Genomic DNA, 19,664 nt, shown 5'->3' with positions numbered 1-19,664 from the left:
TGTTTTTTATGGCTGAGTAAAACCTCATGGTATACATATACCACATTTTATTAATCCACTCATGTATTGATGGGCACTTCAGTTGTTTCCACATCTTTGCAATTGTGGCACTTTGGCTTTGATTCTGGATGCACAAAGTAGTGTAGTCTCCATATGATTTCTTTGGCTATAAACAGCATCAGTAGCGTCTGTGATTTCCTCAGTGGTTTAGGGTGATGTTAGTGTGGGCTGCACTGAAGTTTTGCTGGGGATAGGAACATCAAGTGGACCAGTCCTCAGGCCCCAGTGGTGGCAGTAATGGGCCAGGTGTACATCTCCTTGGGATCCAGAGCAGCGTAAGCTGGCACTGGTGTCAGCAGGTCCAGGCAGACCCATTCTTGGGCCTCCAGGCAGCTCACTTGGGTGCCAGCTATGACAGCAGTGAGCCAGGTGGGTTTGTGGGTGGCTTCTCAGGCCCCTGGGCAGCAGGCATGGCATGGGTGATGGCAGCAGCAGTGGCAGGACAATCCTCTGGCTCCCAAGAAGTCCACACTGGTGTTGGTGGTAGCTGCAATGGGCCGAGTGGGCCAGTCCCGCAGGCCTGCAGGTAGTGTAGGTGCTAGCTGCAGTGGTAGAGGCAGGTCAGGTGGACCCATTTTTAGGCCCATGGGAGGTATGCTAGGTGCCAATGGTAGTGGATGATCCTCAGGCTCCCAGATGATGTACTCAGGCAATGAGGGGGTTGGAGCTGGACCAGGAAGGCCTGTCCTCAGGTCTTCCAGCAGTGTGTGAGGGTGCTGGTTGTCATCAGCAGGAGCAGGGTGATCCTCAGACCCCCAGGGGAATGCTTAGGTGGAGGTGGCAGCAGCTGAACTGCAGCCCTGCTTCTAGGGAAAGTGGGGTTGCTTTCACTGGGAGCAGCTATAGGTAGGTGGCTGGGGAACTCTTGTTTCAGCCCCAGGTGGTGTCTATAAGCAGGGTAGCCTTTCCTCACGGCACTTTTACTTATTTTTTATTCTATTTTTCAGAGATAGGGTCTTGCTCTGTTGCCCAGGTTGAGGTGCATGGTCATAGCTCGCTGTAACCTCAAACTTGTGGGCTCAAGCAATCCCCCTGCTTCAGCCTCCCGAGTAGGTGGGACTATAGGCACATGCCATCATGCCTGGTTAATTTACAAAAATTATTTTTGTAGAGACATGGTATCACTATGTTTTCCCAGGCTGGTCTCAAACTTCTGGCCTCAAGCAATTCTCAGGGTGCTTTTAAATGCACTGTGGCCCTGCTACTGGGGGTAGTGGGGTCACTGCCTATGGCTTGTGCTTCAGCCCTGGTGGCAACAGCCATCAGAGGTGTCTGGCTGCATGCAGGGGATGTCAGTGGAGTTCCAGGGATGTGGAGATGCAGGAGATTTGGGGCCTCAGGGCAGGATGCAGTCTTATTGGGGCTGGGCTCTCAAAATGGCACCTTGCTGTAGCTGTTTAGGACTCAGGGGGTGTCTGAGACACAGCATGAGCTAGCTCTCTCTCTGGATCAATGCCATCCCATGTCCTCCAAGCAGTTCTCTATGTTAGTCTCAGGGCCTTCAAGGGTCAAGGGGATCTCCCGGTGGCTAGGACTGAAGGAGTCTGCAGTGGGAATGTGGACTGCTTGGGGGTGGGGGAGGTCACTCACTGACCCTTTCCACACACTGGAGAGCCTTTCCTGGCTCTCAGCAGATCCCAGCTGAGCAGGCTTCCTCACTTCCCTCTTCTTCCTTGCCTTAGGTGTTTCCTATCTGTGTTCTCTCTTAAGTGATCTATACAAACTGCTATTATCTATTCACTATTTTGGTTCTTCTTTGTGGAGGAGGTGGGTACCAGATGCCTCTAGTTAGGCATCTAGAAGCCCCTCCCATACATGCTTTTAAAAAAACATAAATGGGGCCGGGCGCGGTGGCTCACGCCTGTAATCCTAGCTCTCTGGGAGGCCGAGGCGGGCGGATCGTTTGAGCTCAGGAGTTCGAGACCAGCCTGAACAAGAGCGAGACCCCGTCTATACTAAAAATAGAAAGAAATTATCTGGACAACTAAAAATATATATAAAAAATTAGCCGGGCATGGTGGTGCATGCCTGTAGTCCCAGCTACTCGGGAGGCTGAGACAGAAGGATCGCTTGAGCCCAGGAGTGTGAGGTTGCTGTGAGTTAGGCTGACGCCACGGCACTCACTCTAGCCAGGGAAACAGAGTGAGACTGTGTCTCAAAAAAAAAAAAAAAAAAAAAAACCATAAATGGGATCATACTATGCATGCTATTTTGTTTTTACTTTTTTATTTCATGGGTGAAATTCTTCTTGGAGAGTTTTCTATGTCGGACGATAGATGATAAGATATATCTATGTCTAAATATAAATAAATAAACATGTATGTATATGTGTGTGTGTGTGTGTGTGTGTGTGTGTGTATCTGTATATGGGGGGATTTCGTTGCTTTTGATGGCTACAGGGCATCCATAGAATGTATGTACCACAATTTATTTAACCAATCCACTTTCGATAGTCATTTAAGCATTTATGTGATGACTGAGGGTGGGATGGAGCCCAGAACTCCAGTGGTTTTCATACTTTCTACTGACATCTCATTATCAGGGGTCAGGGCCCTGTGCTCTAATACCTATCTTACTTCAGAAGTCCTCAACTGCATTAACAGGGGGTCAGTGGGGACCCCATATGCAGTCCTGCCCCTGACAGAAGTTAAGAACAAACTCATACACTGATACCAAAACCACACCTTTATTAATCAAGATAGGAATCATTATAATCAAAACATTTTTTCTAACGAGAAATAAGTTTGTTTATTCCTGTAGTGTACAGGTTCACATCTGTAATCCTAGCACTCTGGGGGAGGCCACAGCAGGAGGATTGCTTGAGGCCAGGAGTTGAAGACCAGCCTGAGCAAGAGCAAGACCCTATCTCTACAAAAAATAGAAAAATTAGCCAGGCATTGTGGTGTGCGCCTGTAGTCCCAGCTACTCAGGAGGCTGAGGCAAGAGGATCGCCTGAGCCCAGCAGTTGGAGGTTGCAGTGCGCTACGATCATGCCACTGCACTCTACCCAGGGCAATAGAGTAGGTTCAGAGTCTGGTGAGGGCACGTTCCTCATAGATAGCACTATCCTCACCTCCTTCAGGTCTTTGCTCAAATGTTACCTTCTGAATGAGGCACTGCCCTATTTACCCCATTTAAAAATGTCATTTGCCTTCCCATCCCTTTTATTCAGTTCAATTTTTCCATAGCATGCATTACCTTCTCACATACCATAACATTTATTTGTTTACTATGTTATTATTTATTGTGTCTCTTTTCAACTAGATTGTAAGCTCCACAAAGGCAGGGATTTGCCTGTTTTTGTTCACTGCTGTATCCAAGTTCCTGGTGCACAGTACACATTCAATAAATATTTGTTGAATGAATAAATAGAATATCACTTTAGCTACCATTAAAGTTCCCTGTTCTCCATTATAGCAACAATCCTGGAAAGAGGTGCCTATACTCACAATCAAGGTTAACATCAGTGATAGGTCATATTGATAGCATGTCCCCTTGATATGATGTGATAATAATGGCACTTTACCTTTTTTTTTTTTTTTTGAGACAGAGTCTCACTCTGTTGCCCTGGCTAGAGTGAGTGCCGTGGCGTTAGCCTAGCTCACAGAAACCTCAAACTCTTGGGCTCAAGCGATCCTACTGCCTCAGCTTCCCAAGTAGCTGTGACTACAGGCATGTGCCACCATGCCCGGCTAATTTTTTATATATTTTTTTAGTTGTCCAGATAATTTCTTTCTATTGTTCTAGTAGAGACGGGGTCTCGCTCTTGCTCAGGCTGGTCTCGAACTCCTGAGCTCAAACGATCCGCCTGCCTCGGCCTCCCACACTTTACCTTTTTGACCTTCCTTCCAGAAATCTCTAACCCCTGTTTAACTATGAAAAAAGAATAAGACAAACCAAAATTCTACAAAATATCTCAAAAGACTTCTTAAAATTGTGAAAGTCATCAAATACAAGGAAGGTCTGAGAAATTATCACAGCCAAGAGAACCTAAGGAGACATGATGACTAAATATAATGTGGTATCCCAGAACAGGAAAAAGAAAATTAGGTTAAAAAAAAAAAAAAACAACCTAAAGAAATCTGAATAAAATATAGACGTTAGTTAATAATAATCAATATTGCTTCATTAGTTGAAACAAATGACCTTTCCACTTTCTCAGAAACCTTACCTGATCAATTATCTCCTCTCTCTCTCTCTTTCTGGAGTCTAATTCCCCTCTCTCTCCTTGAATCTGCACTGGTCTTAGGGATTTGCTTAACCAAAAGAATACAGCAGAAGTGACATTCTGGGATTTATAAGGCTAAGTCATAAGAAGCCTTGCAGCTCCTACCTGGGCCTCTTAGAACACTCAGCCTTGGAACCTTGAGGCATCATGTAACAAGTCTGTCTACCCTCAGTCTGTCATTCTGTAAGGAGACCCCAGTTAGCCATGTGAAGATGCTGTCTGGAGAGAAAGATGCCCAACCTGCCCCCAACTATTCTAGTCCCTCTTCTTCCTCTCCCCAAAACCAAAACCAAAACCAAAATAACCTGGTCCTCTTGCAGTGTTCCTTAACTCAGTAAATGGTACCATCATCCATCCATTCGCACAAGACAGAAACTAGGGAGTCATCTTTGTTATGTCCTCTCTCTCATCATCATGTGCAACCCATCCTGAAGCCCTATCAATTTTGCCCACTAAGTATCACTTAAACCTTTTGTGTTCTTTCTTGTTGTCTACCACTCCCACCATCTCTAAGATACCTTCTTTTCTCATCAGCAGTACAGTAATAGCCTGATAAGTGATCTCCCTGCTTTGACTTTTGTCCCTTATCCAATACATTTTACAGTGTGGTCTTTTTCACTTTTAAACTTTTCAATGATTGCTATTGCTCTTAAGGACATTAATATAGCCTCTGAGGCTCTGCATAGCCTGACCAATATCTACCTCTTCAACCTCATAAAATTCTCCACTTGCTGTCTGAGCTCCAGCCGCACTGGCTTTCTTTCATCCTTCATATGCACTGTGCTTCCTCCTGCCACAGGGTGTTTGCACATGCTTTCCCTCCTTTGCTTACAATTCTTTTTCTTCCTCTTCACCTGGTTAACTCCAATGCACTCTTCAGATCTCTGAGGAAATTTTGCTTGCTTAGGGAAACTTCCCTGATCTCATATCTCTGTGTATCTCTCCTGCAGAGCACTCATCACAGTCGTAATTTTACATGTATTTGAATGAATATTTGAATAATGTCTGTCTCCCTGACTAGACTATAAGCTTCATGTGGCAGACACCAAGGTTGTTTTGCTTGTTACTGTGCCCACAGTACCTAACATAACTGGTACATACTAGGTGCTAAATATATATTAATATTTGTTGGAGGAAGGAAAAGGAGAAGGCAGAAAATAAGAGAACTGGAGAAGGAGGGAAGCAAGAGCAAGGGAGGGGAATCTCCTCCTGTGATTGGTTATTTGTACATTTTTATTCTTCTCGTATTTCTAATAGACTCTACTTTACATATCTCTAATGCACATGGTTATGTGCTTAAAGTTCCATGACTCTCACATGCTCTTGGTGGAGTGTACCTTTTATCAGTATTAAATATCCCTTTGTCTCTTTTAATACTGTTGGCTCTGAATTCTATTTTTGTCTGGTTCAAATATTGCTCCTTTTTGCTAGCATTTGGACAACTCAAAGTTTTACCATTTCTTTACCCACTACTATTAATATTTCTTGTATTCTACATGTTCCTCTTTTTTAGATCCATTTTTCATTTTTCTGTAATACATACTTAAGTAATTAATAGAGGTTCTGAATGTATCTGAAATGTGTTGTGAATATGTTCTATGTCTGAAAATTAGAATCTGAAAATTGAAGTTTCGTTCGTTGTTTTATTTCATACACATACACCCTGCCCCTTCTCCATGAAGGGTCAATTGTTCCGTTTAATCATTTTGGTTCTTTCTTTTACGCTGTAGATTTTCTCCAAACGTAATCCTTTGGTATTTGTACATATTAGTGAATAAGGGACAAATCAGTTAACAAAAATAACCTTGCCTGGGTTTGCTCTGCAGTTACATTGGCCTGTGCTTCTCACCTGGCCTGTCTTCTGAAGGCAAGGGCTTCGTGTGAGTGGGTTGAATGTCTTGACCTGTCAGGCTTCAGTTTAAGGTGTGTACAGAGCAGATCAAAAGGGCGGTCCTCTCCCTCCCTGCAAACTGTCAAAATCATTTTACTCTGGCAATGGAGGTCTTTAGTGTTTCGTTCCTGGCCAAAGCTGCTTTTCTTTTTTTGCTTTTCCCTATATTTTCTGGAAGCCCAGATCACAGCAAAGTGTGTTCTGTTTTTTTTTTTTTCCCTAGGATGCCACACTCACACTAACAAACTTTTGGAAGTAAACAGTTCGCTTTCTTTAGTATGAAATTCTAGGTTTTAGCCTTAGAATAAGTTGGGAGATCATATGTTGACCAAAAAAAAAAAAAAGTTGGGAGAAGGAGGGGCAGGGCTGGTAACAGAGGTGCGGCAACTGGCCCTTCTTTTCTGAATGCAATTCTTTAATTAACCAGAAGGGCCCTTCTACCCACTTTTTGCGTTTATTCATTCTGAAATTTGATTTTCTCTGAATTTGCTCTAGTAATGCAGGTTTTGGACAGAGCTCCTCTTCCTCTCCTATCTATATGATTCTAACTGATTTCTATCCTCAAGGGATTCTTCACAATTTCTGGACTGCTGATGGTAAGCTTTCCTTTAATTATACCACTCTTGTTCCTTTTGCTATTGTGATGTTTTAAGGGATTTGGAGAGGGGAGGATGGGGACAACATTACAAGTGCTTAGGCTGCCATCTCAATCTAATCTGACAAAAGTCATTTTCTTATGTCAATTTGCCTGAGGCAAGGAGATTGGCTAGGGCTCACTCAGAGAAGCAAGAGGAAAGGGCCTCTTCCAGGGTAGGCTTCTGATTATTCCGGACTTCTGATAAAGGCCCATTAAAACTTAGAGATCTAGTACCTGCATATCAGTGCTTCAGAGAGAGCCAAGGCTGCAGCTAGCATATGAGGCTCTTTAGGGTAGGGGTCCCCAACCTATGGTGAATTGTATAATTATTTCATTATAACAATGCAATAATAATAGAAATAAAGTACACAATAAATGTAATGCATGTGAATCATCCCGAAACCATCCCCACTGTGCCATCTGTGGAAAGATTGTCTTACACGAAAATGGTCCCTGGTGCCAAAAAGGTTAGGGACCACTGCCTTAGGGCAAATTAGAAAAGGGCATGACCCTCATAGCAGAGGCACCCCTTTAGATAGACCAATTACAAAAAAAGCTTGCCTTTTCTCTGCTGATCATGGCTTCCCTGAATTAGGGAACAAGGCTTGGTTGACTAGCGGAGTACGGTCTAGATTTCATTTTTCCACACATAGACTCTTGCGCAGGGCACAGCCTGCAGAACCATATTATACTTACTGTATGATAGCCTCTGCCGGTGCCAACGACAATGCCCAGAGACAAGGCCTCTGCTCTCTGAGGCTTCTCCCAACTCTGCCCACAGGTCTGAGAGGTCAGGTTGAAGCTCAGAGAGACTTTGCTAAAGTAGGCCTACTATGACAGCAGCCCTACTATCCACTGCACCAAGAGACAGGACTCTGACCTCCCTAAGCCCTTGCAGAGCCAACATTGTAGAAGAGCCCAGAGATCATCCTTCCAACAACCAGGGAACTCTGATTTTAAAGATTAGGCCTCCTCACTGGGGCTTCTAATAGAGTCACACTCAGCACCAAGAAGAGAGTCTTTAATGTAAATGCCACTAACAGCTCTTAGAGAACTTCAACCACCAGTAGGCCTCTGCAGGAATTGTCCTCAGGAACTAAAGACAAGGCCTCTATCGGCCATGATATAATTGCCCCCCACAACTTATCCCACTCACCCAACTTGGCCATCAACACATCTACTAGATGGCAAATACCTTTATTTATATTTTTTAAACAAAAATGAGATTAGTCAATAGACATTGGGCTACAACTTGTTTTATTTCCCACTTAATGTATCACAGATAACTTTTAGATAGGTATATATAGTTCCATCACTTTCTTTTTAATGAATGTACCATAATTCATTTAGACTTTCTTATCTTCCCCCCAATTCTCTCCTCCTCATCCTCTCAATAGAGTTATAGCAACATTTGGATAAACTATTAATATTATGTTTACATCATTATGATTAAATCTAAATAATCAACTGATGAGCCAAGTACAATATTATGATTACAATTCCTTTCTTAAACAACTTCTACTTTTTCTGGACTTAATAATTGTCTCTCCTTTTCATTTGCTTAGTTTCCTGTGATGTTCTGTGGAGTTGTGCAGTGCATGGCCTGTGCAGTTACACATGGCAGCCCTGTTTGTACCTATGGCTGTCATTCTAAACTATCCAACAGGCTTTCAATATAACTTTATACACAGTTAAATTAATATATAATTCATCAGTTCCATTTTTTTCTTGGAGCCTTCTGTCTTACTACTCCAATCTCCTGTGTCAGATCTTCTGTTTCCTGGATGCCACGTCTTCCTTTTTTTTGGTTTATCCTCTAGTTTTAGTGCAGCATGTCCTCTAGTTGCTTCTTGAGAGTATGTGTATGAGAAGAAAATTATTTGAGCACTGCATGTCTGAAAATATATTTATTCTACCCTAACACTCAATGGATAGGTTGGCTGAATACAGAATTCTACATTGGAAATCATATTCACTAAGAATTTTGAAGGCATGGCTCTATTGTCTTTCATTTTCACTGATTTCTGTTGAGAAGCCCGATGTCATTCTTATTCCTGATCCTTTGTATGAAAACTTTTACTTTTTCCTACCTCTGGAAGCTTTTAAGGTCTGTTCTTTAACTATATTACTCTGAAATTTCACAGTGATATGCCTTTAGGTGGGTCTTTTTCTCACTCACACTTCATGTTTAAAGAATATAACACTGTCTCTTATTTTTCTGAGTATACTAATTGGAGTAGAAGCATAGTGGTTGTTTTTATGTTTTTGTCTGTTTCCTGCTTTGTCTGTATTTTCTCCAAGTTCCCCTTTTCTGTTTTTTTGTGTGGCGGGGAGGGGTTTGGCCTCTGGCTTTTACATTAAAACTTTCCTTTAACTGTCTGAAATTCCTGGTGATTTGTTCATATTTAACAGAGAGGTACTAAAAAGCTGACTGAAGTTCTGAGTGCCTGAGAAAACGGGAGGGCTTTGATGTATGGTGACTGGATGGCGTGATGTTTTGGGGGAGATTCAGTTCTCCAGGGAAGGACAGTTTAAATTTCTTATATGGAAGATAAGCCTGGCTGTTTATATTCCAGAAACTAGATGTGGGAAGTAGAATCCCAAGCTTTCATCTATTCCCATTTTCAGTCTAGCATATTCCACTACCCCTATTTGTCTCCAAGTCTATAACCTCTCTGGTTCATTTTCATTTATTTGTACTTTAGTCTATTTTAAAACTTTTTTAATTGATAAATAAGATATGGGAATGCACAAATCATAAGTGTACACAGTTCAGTGAATTTGCACAAACAAAACTGGCTGTATAATGAACAACCAGATATCTCTGGTGAATTTCTACAAATAATAGACCTCTTTTGCTGGGGTAACATACACAAAGAATTTAGAACAGTCCATGGTATATTATGAATACTTCTACTGGTACTAGCTAATATCATTTAGTAACCTGTCCATCTTCTTCTCATCTTCACAAATTGTACTTTCATGTAACATTTATCTCCTAGTTTCATGGAAGATGGAGTCTACATCCCAGTTTTTCCATTTTCTTATTATTTTCAGGTGATTTCTGTACTTCCCTATCCTCCTTACAAAATTTGTAATTTTGATGCAGTCTTAGCTGTCAATGTATGGCTAAACGGTACTAGATAAAAATCAGCAGCTATTCCTTATAAAAACTCTAAGTACAAAAGGAATAGAAAAGAACTTTCTAAACATAAGAGTATCAAAAAGCCATCAGCAAGCATCATAATCAAATTTCCTCTGAAATTCAGGGATAAGGCATAGATGTCCACTATAATGTTCTGAAGGTTCTGAAATGTAATAAGACAAGAAAATGAAATAAGCTGTATGAATCTAAAAGAAAGAGCCAGGTGTGATGGCTCACACCTGTACACCTGTAATCCCAGCACTTTGGGAGGCTGAGGGGGAAGGATCGCTTGAGCCCAGGAATTTGAGACCAGCCTGTGTAACATAGCGAGACATCCCCCGGCCTTCTCTACAAAAAATAAAAAAAATAGCCAGGCATGGTAGCTGTAATCCTAGCTACTCGGGAGGTTGAGGCAGGAAGCAGGAGGATCGCTTGAGTCCAGGAATTCAAGGTTACAGTGAGATATGATCAGGCCACTGTATTGCAGTCTGGGCAACAGAGGGAGACCCTAACTCTTAAAAAAATTAAATAAATAAATAAATAAATCTAAAAGAAAGAAAGAGAAAAAAAGGATAATTATTTGTAGATGATATGATTATATGCATTGAGAATCCAAGAAATGCCATTTAGAAACTTTAAAACTAAGAAGTCTATGTAGTGGACATCTGCTGTTTTGCTTTACCCAGCATTCCTTCCTCCCCGCTTCTAGTAATAGCACTCCTCTTCCTTTGGAAATCTGCTTCTCCTTCACTGTCCTTCAATATAGTCCTTGGGACAGGCAATCACAATATTCCTCTCCCCTGCCCATGGCTCCTAACCTAGTATTGACTAACTGTAATATCAAACTCCACTGGACCCAGTAGAAGCTCTAAGGGGTAGGCATGAAACCTGGGCCAGAGTTATAAGACCTCCCTTGGAATTTTCCAAATCAGAGGTAAAAAGTAGCTTCCTCTTTTCTTTGGATCTTGAACTGTAAGGATGGGATGGATCCCTGAGCAATTTGTAGCCATGTCATGTCTATACCATATAAAAGAGTCTTAGAGAATGAAGCAATACAGACAGAAGCTGAAATGAGAGATGGAGTGAGAGCGTAGATACTATGTGAGTCCCTGGATCCAGTTTATATTAACCAATAAACCCATTTTTCTTTTTAAGCTTATTCAAATTGGTTTTCTGTCACTTGCAACAAGAGTCCTAACACAAGTTGGGTGTAAGATAAATATACAGAATCCCATAGCTTTCATTTTTTTTCTTTTTTTGGAGCATCATAAAATATCTCCCTTTTGTTTTATTTTCCAACATTTATTATAAAAATTTTCAAACATGCAGTAAAGTTTAAAGAATTTTACAGCGAACACCAATATACCCACCACCTAGATTTTATAGTTAGCATTCTATTGTTATATTCCAATAACTTTCTCTTACTCTAGCAATAACAGAAATACAAATAGAAAAAAATATATATAGATCTCATTCACAACAGTGGAATAAGGTATGTGTGAAACACCAAGAGGCACAAATGAAGTCCCAACAAAACTCTGCTCTCTCCAGACAAAGGACCAGAAAAGAAGCAACCTAGCAATACAGAAAATTTTAGATAGCTGATCTACTCTAGCCAACGCCACAGAAAAAAACGTGGACTCTGTCGAGTACAATGTACACTGTTCCGGTGACGAGTATACTAAAAGCCCAGCCATCACCACCATACAATTCATGCATGTAACACAAAACCACTTATATCCCTAAATCTATTGAAATTTTTTAAAAAAAATAAAAAACTGTGGACTTACCCTCATCCACACCAGCAATGGCGGAATCGGGGAGCCCAGACTTCCTTTCTTGGAAGGCTGTAACGTGGCTACCCTCCTCATCTTCCAACCCGCTTCTCTCCCGCTCTTTCCGCTCACCGGAAGCCACGTGGACCGTCTGAGGCCCTACCCCTCCCCCTCCCGCAGGGGTGTGGCCAGAACCTCTAAGTGGCAACCAGGTTACCCTTCTTCAACAGTCAGTTTAGAAAGCGGGCCCCACAGAACAACGGTGGCTGAACGGTTGATATCCCATAGGTGGTTTTATTGAAGATAGAGTAACACAGACTTTCGGAAAATGTGTTGCATTGTGGTCATATTGAATTTTATCTTTTTATGTCTTCTTACTTTTGGGTGTTTTTGTTATTTAGTTTACGTTTGCTGTTGTAGCAAACAACGCCCCCACTCGAGTTAGTCGGGTGGGTTTTCCGCCCCCTGGCAGTGATTCGTCAGATCTGCTGTCGATCACCCTGAAATCTGTTAACTAAACAGGAAATCCAGCCTCAGGGGGTGGACGCTAGCTCGATAAGGCACGAGTTGTTAGCGTGTTTTCTTCGGACCTTTCTAGTTTTGAGAGATCGGATGTTAGATAGAACAGAACCACAACAAATCTTACAGTAAAGGTGAGCTAAACTGCCCTTTTGAGATTGTGAAATGAGGGGAGGGTATCGTTTTGTAACTTACCAAAGGTGAGCCTGGTTTCGGCCCCCAGACTCTAAGCGAAACCACTCGAGGCGATTTTAAGTTATTCTCAATGTTGTAGGAAGTTTCATTATTCCCAGACATTTAGAAGCGGCATGCTAAAAGTTATAGCCTTTATTCACTTCTGAAGTGGAGAATTTAGGGAAAAGCGTGTAGAGTCGTAGTTTTCTGTGGAGAAAACTACCCAGTAAAATGGCGATCACAGGAGAGCCCTCAACAATCATAGCACTGCTGCTTGATGAGGAGGCCAAAACGGAAGAAAAGTAGTGATCTGGTTCAGGTCACACGTGAGATAGTACTTTTGAGAACCCGCAGAAACAGTTGGAGGACACTTTGAGGGGAGTCTATTTTGTTGGCATTCAAGCTGGTCTCAAGCCAATGTAATTTAAAAGAGCGTGTCAAACTTCCAGTTTAAGATGTTAGCCGGAACAAATGTGTTTTCCTCCCAAATTAGCTTTAAATAAAAGAAGAAGAATGTAAGACTAGCACTATAATCGCAAGGGATAACAGGGAAGAGTGTAATTAGCATACCAAAATTTTGAGGATTCTCTTGAAGATAATGGAATAGGATAAAATCGGTTGAGAAACCAGAGTCAGTAAATTCATAACACCATACAGATATGGGAAACGTTTGTATTCTCTGTTTTCTAACATAGACCCAAAAGATAGAAGATGTCACAGTCATCCGTATCAGGAGATGGGAGTGATGATGGGGACACCTCAGAAGACACTAGTGAGTAAATTGACTAGTAAAACTTAAGAGTTAATTCTAAGTAATTGTTAACAATATGTCTAGGAAGCTTGAGTAAATTATTAAGAAATTATTCCTAAGAAGATCAAGCATAATAAAACAATAAAAACTAATAGCAAGGTGGAAATAAATTTCCCCAGAGAGAATTGGGATCAGGGGATGGTGGTCAAGAGGGCACTCCTGCTTTTACTTTGTTGTTGTTTTACAATGAGAATGAATTTTAGCAAAAACTTTAAGGCTTGATAAAATTTAGTGTTGCTAAGGATGTGGAGCTATCAGTGGTCATTCAAAAGGTGGGATTGTATATTGGCACGACACTTCTGAAGGGTAATATGGCAATCTATCAAAATTTTAAATATACCTTCCCCTTGACCCAATTCTACTTCTTCAAATATATGCCCCAGAATACTTATTATACATGCACAAAGGTTTATGTTACTGGATGTTCACTGCAGCATATTTGTAGTCACAAAAAATAACCAAATGTCCAAAAATAGGGGGATGGTTAGATAAAATGTGATATATCTTTACTATGCAATATTAATAGTATGCAGCCCTTAAAAAGAATGAGATAGATCTCTATGTGCTGTCATGGAAAGATCTATAATACATATTAAGTGAAAAAAGTAAATTACAGAGCTGTTCAGTAGTGATGCCATTTTGTTCAAAAGTGCCAAAGCTTCCTATTTGTATATATACAAGTACATATGTACACAAATGCTGAGGAAGCAATGCACCACACTTAATAGGGAAAGGAGACTTCCACTTTTTATCCTATATTCTTCTATATTGCTTGATTTTTTTTCTTAGGAGAAGAATGTGTTTGTATATCATTTGTGTAAGTAAAAAAACCCTGAAAGGTAACCATTAATATTAATAGAATGTAAATAGTGTGTAGACTTCCCAAACACTGATAGTTGAAAAGGAACAAAGGAATTTCAGTCAGTCCAGCAAAAATAAGGTAAAGGGGAAAAGAAACAACAGTAAAGTGAGCTAATTAGATTTTTTTAAAAAAGGATAGGAATATGTACATCCATATATAGTATACTATGCTGCCCTTAAAAATAGTGAGGTAGATCTATGTATACCAACAAGGAGAGATGTCCATGATAAAATATTAAGCAAAAAATAAAATCACAGAACAATTCATATAGTATGATCCATTTTTTTAAAAAAGCAAAACTCTGTATGTTGGTAAATGTATAGAAAAATACCTAATCCGAAAACTGTTAGCTGATGTTACCTTTGGGGAGTGGGTTTCGTTGGGCAGCAGGGAATGAAGGGAGATAGCACCTTATTTTGTAGTCAAAGGTTGTTAAGACCTGGATATTTCTAACTATACATCTGATCATATTATTCCCTTCCCTGTTTGAAGGCCTTCAGTGGTTACCCATGACTTACTGGATAGAATCCAAACTGTGGAGCATGGCATACAATGCTCACCATGATCTGAACCCTGCCTTCTTCTCTGTCTTGATCTCACACCATTCCCCTACAGGCCTACTGCACATCAGTCACACTGCATGGGAATACACTTGTGTCTCTCTGTCTGCAGGGGTTTGGCTCCAGTTACTAAAATCCGTGCATACTCAAGTCCTGCAGCTGGCCCTGCAGAACCCCCTCTGTATGTACGGGTTTCAAATCCCGTGAATACTGTATTTTGGATCTGAGTTTGATTGCACGTGTGGAGCTGGCAGATACAGAGGGCCAACTGTATTTATAGAAAAAAATCTCCGTATCAGTGGACCCGCATTGTTTAAACCTGTGTTGTTCAAGGATCACCTGTACTTATATTTGCTCAAATAGGCCATGATCTTTCTCATGCCTCCATGTCTTTGCACATGCTGTTCCCTCTTGCAAGTAACCCATAGGTCTCCAGATCTCACCATTCTAATCCTACAAATTAAATTTGGATTTGTATGATTAATATATAAATTACAACAAATCTAAGCCCCCATCTTGTGGACAATGGAAAGTCCATTCTTCCACAGGTTGGACGTTGCTTCCCCCTGCCCCTCACCCCTGAGTGATTTCAAGGAATCCACAAAATATATTTAAATGTTCTAAAAATCAGTCCCAGTTGTCATTTGCCATCTCTGCCAGCTATTCTTTCTCCAAATTGCCATGTTCTAACCTTCAACAGGTCACCACTTGCTGTCTTAAAACTTTTTAAAGGCTTTTTATTATGTAACTTTAATACATACAAAAGAATATGTATGATGTGTAATTTATGGATCATAATAATAAAACAGACATCCAGGAATCCATCACCAGTGTAAGAACTAGAACATTACTGATGCTTTTAAATCTACCTAAATTCTCTTTCTCTAAATTTTCCCCCCACACTTGTCCTAGAGCAATCCCTATTCTGGATCTTATGTTCATTATTTCCTTTTTTTTTTTTTTTTTTGGAGACAAGGTCTTACTATCTATGTTGCCCAGGCTGGTCTTGAATTCCTGTGCTCAAGCAATACTCCTGCCTCAGCCTGCTAAGTAGTTGGAACTACAGGCACACGCCACCCAGCCTAGCTATTTCCTTTCTATATTTTAATAGTTTTACCACATTATATATCTGTAAGTTTTTCTTATTTTTGAGCTTTATAAAAAGGCTATCGGATCGTATGTGTTCTGTGATTTGCTTTTTTCTTGTAACATTGTTTGAAACTTATGCACATAGCTGTAATTCATTCATTTTTCAATGCTGTATAGTATTTCATCACGTGAATATACCACAATTTATTTAGCCATCCTCCTATCAAAGAATATTCTCTTGCCATCCTTTGAAGTCTGTATCAAAGGTGATGCAGACTAGGAATAGAAAATCCCTAGTATGTTTTAAATTACTTTCTCTTTGTGCCACAACTAAACATTCTCCAAATCTCTATTTTTAGCACTTAGTATATTCAAATGCAAGGATAAGCAATTTTTTTTTCTGTTAATGGACTAGATAGGAAATATTTTAGGCTCTCTGGACCATATGGTCTCTGTCACAACTCTGAACTCTTGTTGCTTTACCACAAAAGCAACCACAAAATATGTTGTAGACAAATGAGTATGGCAGTCTTCCAATAAAACTTAATTTACAAAAACAGGCAAAGAGCTAGGTTTGGTCCATAGGCTATAGTTTCCTTAACCCTGCTCTAGTTCATCTGAATTTCTGTAGTATTGCCTAGTAGCGTGGTCATATTATCGAGTCCGCACTTGTCTTATTTCCCACTGTCAACACTTCCCCCCAGCCCTTTTGAGTTTCTCACTTTCTGTATCTAAGGGTGAACCCAACCTGTAAGTCCAATTCCTGAACCAGTGTGGCTCAAGGCAATAAGTATTATCGGTAGTCACAGCTCCAACAGCAAGTAGGGCTTATGAGTAACATTTGGTGCTAAAAGGCCTAGGAATTGCTGTACTAGATTTGAGACTAGGATGCTATATTGATTTCCCTCATTAGCTTTCCATAGTCTCTGGTTTGGCCCGAAGTTATGCCCTAATAACTAGTCTCATCGCAATTTCCTGAATATTCTTTATTCCCTCTCACCTTTGGTATTTAAATATGCTCCCTATTTTCCTTCTTTGTGCCCCCTGCCCCTTTTCACTCCCTTTGCCTGGCTAATTCCTGCTCACCCTTGGGGATTTAAATTGAATTTCTTTCTCTGGAAGTTATTCTTAACCTTCCACCTTCCTCTACTCCACCCACCTCACCTTCCCATAGCAGCCTTTATTGCTTTGTCCCGTAATTGTCAGCCTCACCCACTAGGCCAATTGAGAACTGTTTGAGGGCAAGGGTTATCTTTGTGTACTCAGTCACTAGATCATAATGGGTCCTCAGGCAAGGTTTGTTCAGTGTTTGCCTGGATTTGGCCAGAAGGAGCTGGTTTCTACTTCCTGCGAAGATCCATTTCCAGCCAGGGAATGGACTGATTCTACAGAGCCAAATTAGCATCTTCTTAAATGTGCATTGCTTGCTACTTTGTCCTACCTGCTTGATGATGGCCTGAACTGCCTTCAACCTTGGTCTCCTTTTGAGCACTGTGATTTGGCTCATCTCAATAAAGGAATTATTTTACTAATCCTCGTTTTTTTTTCTCCTGGTGAGTGGAACCCTGAATGTCTGTCTTTTTGTCCACCGCTTGAGACTATTTTATGGCATGTCTCCTTATGAAATTGTAATCTATGGGAGGTACTGTATTTTAAGTTAGTGAAGAACTGGGTTTAAGTCTGTGTGCTTTTTGACTTTGGCAAGTAATATTAACCTCCTTTGCTGCACTTATTTGTAATCTGTAAAGTGGGGATAGTACTTGACCTATCTCACAGTATGGTTATGAGGATAAAATAAGATTGTGTGTGAAAGTGCTTTGAAAAAACTGTAGAATCAACTACAAATAGAATTTTGTATTAGTTCTGTATTTCCTCATGGCATATAGTACCATGCCTTGCTGAGAGTAGTTGCTCAATACATTTTTGTTGAGTGACCAAATGAATTGGCAAGAGAAACACTGCTATTGGTGGGAATGAAGGACATTTAATTATAGAATCAGGAAAAATAGATGACTTGGTAGTAGAAACTTTTTTATGGTGAGTGATAATTCAAAAAGTGGGCATTCATGGATAGCTCTAAACCTGTGTTATGAATATTTTCTCTTTGCTTAAAAAAATTAAGTTTTCTTTGAACATGATTTTGACAGCTGAGATAAACTGTCATACTTGACTAGATTTTAAATATGCAGTCATCATAAAGCAGGATTGGCTCTAGGCAATACTATGAGGTCAGCAAAATGTACTCTCAGAAGTCTTTCCTTCCTTGTTAGTAACCTTACCTCTCACCACCCCCTGCTTCAGTGCCTTCTCCTAGTTCTTTTTACCTCAGGGCACTTAGGATTCTTCTATTATCCTATTTTTCTCCAAGCGCATTCACCTTAAAGGGTCAGGAACAAAGTCTCCTTGGCTAATTTGCATTTGAAAAAAGGATTCCTAGAGAAGGGGGCAATGTTTTATCCAAAGGAGTAAATAAATAATTGTGAAATTTTAGGCATTAAAGGGAGTGCAAGGGCTTATTAGCCCTATTCAAATCATAAGATATATTTACTTCACCTACAACTATGGCTTCTCGACCTTGGAGGAATATAGAATCACCTATAGAGCTTCTTAAAAATACTGCTCATTGAGGCCCAGATTCTCATTGAATTGGACTGACTAGGTTTGGACCTGGGCAAAGATGTTTTTTAAAAAATTCCCCAGGCAATTCCATTGTGCAGTCAGAGTTAGAAACTACTGATTTAAACCTAAATTGGCCTTGTTTGTGAGAAAAAGAAAAGCTGAGTGCCATTAGAAGATCAAACATTGAAGCAGGGTAGGGGAACTTTGAGAGTCATTGATAAAGTGAACAGAAGGTTAAAAATAGGCTCAGAAAATCCATAATAAGCAAGTGCTTGGCAGCATCAAAGTGAGAAGTAATCTGTGGTTGGTCAGTTCCTCAGTCCCAAAGCCCCAGGGTAAACAGCCTGTCTCTAACTTTTAGTTCCTTAAATATGCTTTCCAGATGTTTCACAGGTATGACAGATAAAATCTCTGCACTAAGGAGTAAAGTACTTGAATGGTTGAAATACCAAGTCAGTAAGTCTTCAGGTGATGAGATAATTTTACATAAAAGATTAATGATTTTTTTTTTTAGGGACAAGGAGTCTCGCTCCATTGCCCAGGCTGGAGTGTAGTGGTGTGATGATAACTCACTGCAGCCTCAAACACCTGGGCTCAAGCAATCCTCCTGCCTCAGCCTCCCAAGTAGCTAGGACTATAGGTGCATGCCACCATGCCAGGCTAAATTTTCTAACTTTTGCAGACACAGGGTCTTGCTATGTTGCCCAGGCTGGTCTTGAACCCTTGGCCTTAAGTGATCCTCCCAAAATGTGAGATTACAGGTGCGAGCCACGTGCCAGGCCCAGTGAATGATTTTGTTAAAAATATGAGATTGGTTATCTATTTACATTTTACTTAGCACTGTAGGTTCAGTACTTGTTATTATTTAAGTTCCTTACTCTGTGTGTGGGGAGGGGGAGTAGAGATGGGATCTTACCATGTTACCAAGGCTGGTCTCCAACTCCTGGTTTCAAGGGGATCCTCCCACCTCAGCCTCCCAAAGTGCTGGGATTACAGGCATGAGCCACCATGCCTGGCTTTAAGTTCCTTGCTTTTATAAAGCAACCCCAGGATGGGAAAAGGATGAGTTCATACTGTGTATTTGGATTATCTTTCTTGAGTTTTGGCCTCCTCCGCCATCCCGTAGCAGCCCATTGCTGTTTTTTTTTTTTTTTTTTTTGAGATAGAGTCTCACTCCAGTTGCCTGGGCTAGAGTGCTGTGGCGTCAGCCTCGCTCACAGCAACCTCAAACTCCTGGGCTCAAGTGATCCTCCTGCCTCAGCCTCCCGAGTAGCTGGGACTACAGGCATGCGCC

This window comes from Propithecus coquereli, unplaced genomic scaffold (genome assembly GCF_000956105.1).
Source record: "Propithecus coquereli isolate 6110/MARCELLA unplaced genomic scaffold, Pcoq_1.0 Scaffold786, whole genome shotgun sequence".
Classification (NCBI taxonomy): domain Eukaryota; kingdom Metazoa; phylum Chordata; class Mammalia; order Primates; family Indriidae; genus Propithecus; species Propithecus coquereli.
Note: the sequence above shows the minus strand (reverse complement) of the source record.